Raw genomic sequence first — 7,406 nt, 5'->3', positions numbered from 1 at the left:
TACTTAGAACCACCACAGACAATGGGTCCAATTTCATAAAGGCATTTAGAGAATATGGAGAACAACAAGAAGATGAGAACAATAACTGTGCCTCCAGTTAGACTGAAGAGGATGCTTGCAGTGATGTTGATGAACAGGAAGAGGAAGGTGTTGATGTTGACTTCATTAAGGTAACACCGATCCTAATGGAAGATGATGGCTTACAATTTCAGCTTCCAAAGCATCATCGCTGTGCATGTCATCTATTAAACCTTGTTGCCACAGTTGATGCAGCCAAGGCCAATTCCAATGACTCCTATAAAAGACTGTCACGATCAGCTTTTGCGAAATGCAGTGGCTTATGGAACAATCTTCTCGATCCTCCACTGCTCTAGAAATCATAGAGGAAACATGCAAAATACAAGTGATCCGGCCAGACGACACAGGATGGAACTCTCTTATTTCTCTCTGTTGAAAGAATCGTGAGAATAATCAAAGATGAAGGAGAAGGGGCCCTGAGAACTGTATGCACTGCACTGAAGTTGCCAATGTAAGTGTAAGTTTTTTTAAATATACCTTTCATTCCAATATGTAATATTGTAAAATATTGCTTAACTATTCAATTGCTTTAAGTAAGGGGAAATGGAGGACAATTATAGTCCGAGCAGCGCGCACACGCACACACACACACACACACACACACACACACACACACACACACACACACACACACACACACACACACACACACACACACACACACACACACACACACACACACACACACACACACACACACACACACACACAGTCTGGTTCGCTAGCTTTGTGGGGACTCTCCATAGGCATAATGTTTTCTATACTGTACAAAATGTATATTCTCTCCCCTTACACTAACCCCTAAACCTGCCCATCACAGAAAACTTTATGCTTTTTTACATTTTCAAAATTCAAAGTTTAGTATATTTATTAAACCATTTCCCTTGTGGGACTGCTGGCTGGTCCACACAATGTAGGTGATCTCAGGTTTTACTATCCTTGTGGGGACATTTGGTCCCCGCAATGTAATATAAACACACACACACACACACACACACACACACACACACACACACACACACACACACACACACACACACACACACACACACACACACACACACACACACACACACACACACACACGACTTAAGTGGTCTTTATGTTTGTTAGGTTGAGTTCAGTTGAAATTATCTTTCTGGAGGAATTTGCCAGAACCATGGGTCCTCTCGACAAAGCCCTCAACATCCATCAAGCTGAGACGGATGTTCAGATGGGATGGCTTCTGCCAACTCTGACGCTCCTCATCAATAAGCTTGAACGAATCCACATAAATTCTAGGTAGAGATTCTTTCCCCCCATGTTATTTAGGTGTATTCCTTATCATACACAATTCAACTCCCTTAAAACTTCATATAGCATATATGTAGCAAGTTAATGTGTGCCATTAGTAAAATGATTAAAAAGAGGCATTTATGAACACATATTGACCAAGAACACAATATATGTAAAGCCGTCAAATCATATTTAACTTTTAGTATTGGGATGCTTGTTATTGTCATTATTACAGTATAAATGCACGCTGCAAATGTTGTGATATTGTAGTGTATCAGTTTCTCTCCCCCACCTCTAATTACAGGTACTGCAAACCTTTGGTGGATGCAGCCCTAGAGGGACTACAAAAGCGCTTTAAAAGACATGATGGCAGAACCAGAGTTTATTGCTGCTGGTGTCCTGCTCCCAAAATTTAATACAGCGTGGACATCTGATGAGAATCTATTAAACCTAGGTATGTATCTATGTATGTACATATGTTTTGTTGCATTTTTATTTCAGATGTAATGCGCTTAGTTCACAAAACAAAAGTAAACAAAAAAACTAAACAAGCACATTTATATAAGTTTATTTACTTGAAAGGGTGGGGGATGGGGGGTGGCGGATTGTGACCTGGTTTCATATATATGCCTAAAAGTCAAGTTTGATGTAGATGGACCCCATAGCCTTATTGTTCAAGGTACTACATGCGGTTCATGTTGTTCAGGAAAAAGAACAAGGAAATTTGACACAACCTAGACTGAGTTGTGGCCAGGGAGTAAAGCTGATCTAATGGCATAGAAATTGATCTTTGCCCTCATATGTCAGCTTTAGCTGCCTATCCATAACTGTGCATGTTGCTTCAAAGTAGTTCATTCTTTTTCCTCTGTACTGTATACCGGAATTGCCCTATCATTTATATAACATGATTTCTGGCATCTGTCCCAATATATGTTGTATATTAGGACTTGCCTACATCAAGGACCATCTGGAGGGGGAACGTTCACATCAGTCACCACAAGCCAATGGATTGAGTTCTTCAGATGACGATGACTTCTTTTCAAGCATGAAGCCAACTCATGGGCAAGAAAGTGTTAAACAGCTAGAAGGGTACCTTGCCTCTAAAGTAGACAGCAAAGAGATACTGCAATCTTATCCTGCGGTTTGCAAATTGTCTCTTAAAATCAACACTGCCTTACCAGCTTCTGCTGCATGCGAACGTCTCTTTAGCACTGCTGGACTGATTTTCAGCCCAAGAAGGGCAAGATTGGATGCCAGAAATTTTGAAAATAAGCTCCTTCTCAAACTAATCAAAAAATATTTTAGCTTTAGGTAGGTCATACAGTCAACAGTACTATTTCTGTTATTCTTCTGTTATAACACATCACTACTAGTTAGTAGTTCTACATACTATTTAAGTATTCAGGGAAATCTGGTGGTGTGATAGTTTCTGTTTTTGTGTGATTTATGTAAACACTAACATTTGTTTTTAAAGTGGACATAAAGCTGTGTTGTAAGGAGTCATGTTTAGTAAATTGGAAAAAAGACATCCTTTGTAAACTTGCGTAAATACGTTTTTGCAAGTTATTGCACAGCTGTGATATAGTAAAGGAGCAATGTGCCATGTGATAAAGGAGTAAGCTTTCTACATTACTTCAAACAATAAATTGTTAAAGAAATGCGTGTCTAATGTGGTTTCCCCCAACCCTATTTATTCCTAATCATGTGGTTTCCATTTAGTATGATGTGCTTATGATAATTTCAAAAGATATCAGTACCAGATATCACAAATACAAAACATTGTATTTTCAGAGTGGTGTTAGTGGGCTTTTTTTTTTACCTTAAATGACTTGATTGAGTGTATAAAGGACATAACAAGACATTGGAACTACATTACACCAAATTACTTTTACTTTTGACACTTAAGTACATTTGAAGCCAAGAACTTTTATACTTTTACTCAAGTCGACGTTTAAAGGGAGCACTTCCACTTTTACTGGAGTAATATTTTACAATAGGTATCTCAACTTTTACTCAAGTACATGGTCTGTGTACTTCGTCCACCACTGCACAGAACCAAAAAATGTAAATTTTCAACAACTTCAAGAATTGTGTTCACTGCAAGGCCATGCAAGTATGCTTTTAAGAAGGTGCTTTGAAAATGATAATATTGATGGTTCTTTTCATAGTTAAATGGATCTTGTCCATAGTTCCATTTCCTACATCCGGTTTCATTCTGTCACTTTAACCATCTACCTATGAATGCATGAATGAATCTGTTCTGACTATTTAAGTAGCCATATAATTTTGGTTTTATTTAATTGGTTAAGATGCATCATGTGACTTAGGTTAGAGGTCGTGGTGGCCATCTTAGTTTTCACTTCACAACCAAGGGGGTAATCCATCAGCCGGAAACTGAAGCCTCGCGGGAGCCGCCATTGTAGCAAACTTCACCTGCTGTTAGCATTCCATTGACTCCCATTCATTTTGGCGTCACTTTGACAGCGAATAACTTTACATCTGAGGCATCCAACGACTTCATTTGTCCATTATTTATTTCTAAAGAAACACGACAATGTATAAAAGGCTCCATTACTTTGTATCTTACGTTATGGCCCCGTAGAAGCCGTTTTTGTTAAAAACAGGGTAACGATTGCGTCATAACCACGCGACTTTATGTTGCACAATAGAGACATTACCGTATAGACAGGAGGAGAAGCTTGCAGGCAATCTTTTACTGTCTATGAGGCAATCGGGGGGACATAGAGGCATAAAGTCAAGGGAGAAGCCCATAGATAGAGAGTCCATAAAAACAACGGGACAACATATTTCAACAACGTTTTTGAGGAATTATCTGATTCAGATTTGTCTTGCCACAGCTACTAGAAGATTTACAACGTTCAGACTGTCGTCAAGCTCAGTTTGAGCCTGCGCAGTCGCTCAGCCATCAGACAGGAAGTGCAATAATCGGGCTTCAGTCTTCTCCGTTGAAATCAATGTACAGTATGTGAGAGTTAATGGTGAGACATCACCATCCCTGAGGAAAGAACTGGGTGTACCCCAGGGATCTGTCCTAGGCCCTGTTTTGTTCAGCATTTACATAAATGACCTGCCGTTAGTGTGAACTGGATGTGAGGTGCAGATGTATGCTGATGATAAGCTGCTGCCAAGCTCAGCGATACAATGGTACATGTACATAAATGGCTTACTGGCTCACAGCTGTATCTCAATGTACAAAATTCCCCACCGCACGGATGCGCGAGTCGAACTTGTTCAGACTTGTCTGATGTATGCGCAAAAAGTTTCATTCGGCAGCATCCAGCGCACGGAGTTTTCATGGCATTGTTTCGTTTCTAAAAGTCTTTATTCTTTGTGTTGTATTACTGTGCGTTCATAACTACGTAAGTAAAGATATTTAATGTCCTTGTAGATGGTTTTTAGAGAGTGTCAGCGCGTGATTCAGTTTATTTTACCTCAGAAATATTATTGTGTCAATATACATACAATCAGGCGCAGTGCTTGCGCGTATTCACTGAGTCATCATGTTATATTTGTTAACAATGTTTATTCATATGGGAAAGGGAGTTGCTTGTCATGTTGATTCAAATATTTTTCTTATCGGCATATTAATAATGGTTCAAAGAGCGTACGGGAGTGCTAGAGCAGCGCACACACTTTGTAATCTGACACCTCTTGTTAGCTGCAGTCTGCATTTAGAGTATATATATTTCAATACGGTTTACTTTAACTTAATACAACTTTAACCTCTCTATGTATATGTATACAGGTACTATTTGTGTATATTCTGTCATATCATGTTATAATTTATATTTATCATCCTTATTTTGTTCTCTCACAGAAACCACTTTTATATGTATATCCACGCAAACCTGTCTACGACTTGCACCTTTGTGGCTTAATAAATATTGAGAATGGACAAGTTCACTCTGGAGTAGCTGCAGTTCTTTCTAACCGAAGAATTAGGCCAGTTGAGTTCCAACCATCCCACTGCGCGCAGAATATCCCACATCAATGTAAAGAACACAGTCTGTATGTTTTTTAACAAAAGCAACACTGTATCTCATTGTGAACCCAATGTCTGTGTGTCTGGGGAGGTGACACAGTTTCAGTTTCAAACAGTGACACAGTTTAAATATCTAGGCATTATTCTTGACTCTACTCTATCATTTAAACATCAAGTGAGAAAGGTAGTGCAAAAAAAACAAATATAACCTAGCGAACTTTAGGTATATAAGGAACTGTTTGACAACACCTGTAGCAAAGCTATACATGAATACTATGATAATTTCTCATCTTACATATTGTATGACAAATTGGACCCAGGTATGTGGTACAACGCTAAGCCCTTTTTTATCACTTTATAAACATGCACTTAAAGTATTGGACAAAAAACCCAAATTGTACCACCACTGTAATATTCTTAATACATATAACCTACTCAGTTGGGAAAATATTTTAAAATACAGTGATGCATGTCTAATTTTTAAGATTATTAATGGGAAGGCTCACCCACCACTCTGCATTTATATACAGCAGAAGTCATCGAGCAGCAGAACCACAAGGTCTGCCTTAAGAGGGGACTGTGTGGTCCCTCTTAGGTCCAGTTCCTTTGGCCAATTATGCTTTTCTGTGAGAGCCTTTAAACTATGGAACCAGTTGCCAGTGGACATTAGAAATTCCACCTCATACCATATATTCTCACACCATCTTAAGGACTGGCTTTTGAGCTTACAAAAATGTGCACACCTCCCATAATAAATAATGTAGGTCTGCCTCTATACTTTAGCTGTCCTGTAACCTATGGTATATGTATGATTGATAGATGATAGATGGTTACTTTTTAATTCCCCTAACAGTTGTATGGCTGTATGGTTATACGTTATATGTTTTATGATATTATGTTTTAAATGGAGCCAGTGCTATGGCATTATGTTCTATTGTCGTGTATCAACTGCTGTGTGATTTTAATGTTTTTATTTTTTTAGCCATCATGTGCCTAGTATAACATCTTGCCAATGGACTACAGTTGAAAATTTGCCTGATGGCTAACACTGGCACATTTACAGTGATGTTAATTAATGTGCACTGTCCTTAAATAAATAAATGAAAAAATGAAATAAATGAAATGGGGTCGCTGTGTCCATTTCTTTTACTGTCTATGTTCACAACAGCAGTGATGCAGCAGCAGATGTCTTTCTGATAAAATATATATTCTTCTGTTATTTTCATGACAAAGAGGCATCGTCTGTAAGTTTGTTTATTTAATATCATTTATGTTAAAAAAGGAGTATTTCATCGGATTTAAGAAAACAATTGCTGTGCATTTTCAAAGAAGATTATTGTTATCTTTCTTTCATATATTAACGCTTAATTCTTCATGTACATTTTCTGTTTGTACTGTAGTTTCACAACAAGAATTATGTTGTGGGACTTAAAGGGTTAGTTCACCCAAAAATGAAAATTAAGTCATTAATTACTCACCCCCATGCTGTACCAACCCCGTAAGACCTTCGTTCATCTTCGAAACACAAATGAAGATATTTTTGATTAAATCTGAGAGGTGGATCACTGCTACATAGGCTGCCAGAGGGAATGAAACTTGACGGCCCAGAAAGTCATTAAAGAACATGTTTAAATATTCCATGTGCCTACAGTGGCTCAACTATAAGTTTATCAAGCGACGAGAATACTTTTTTTCCGAAAAAAAAAACATAAATAACGACTTTATTCGACTACTCCTTTTCTTCCTTGTGGGCCTGAGACGAGAGTTCAAGAGATTTCCACGACGCATGCGCGAGAACTGAACAAGAAGTATTAGAAGAAGAACGTCCTCTTGTCAGTTCTCGCGCATGCGTCGTGGAAATCTCTTGAACTCTCGTCTCAGGCCCACAAGGAAGAAAAGGAATAGTCGAATAAAGTCGTTATTTATGGGTTTTTTTTCGGGAAAAAAGTAGTCTCGTCGCTTGATAAACTCATAGTTGAGCCACTGTAGGCACATGGAATATTTAAAAATGTTCTTTAATGACTTTCTGGGCCGTCAAGTTTCATTCCCT

The sequence above is a fragment of the Siphateles boraxobius genome, unplaced genomic scaffold (genome assembly GCF_051911475.1).
Source record: "Siphateles boraxobius isolate OS27281-9 unplaced genomic scaffold, OSU_SipBor_1 11, whole genome shotgun sequence".
NCBI lineage: Eukaryota > Metazoa > Chordata > Actinopteri > Cypriniformes > Leuciscidae > Siphateles > Siphateles boraxobius.
The sequence above is the reverse complement of the archived record's forward strand: the minus strand, read 5'-3'. Positions refer to the sequence as shown.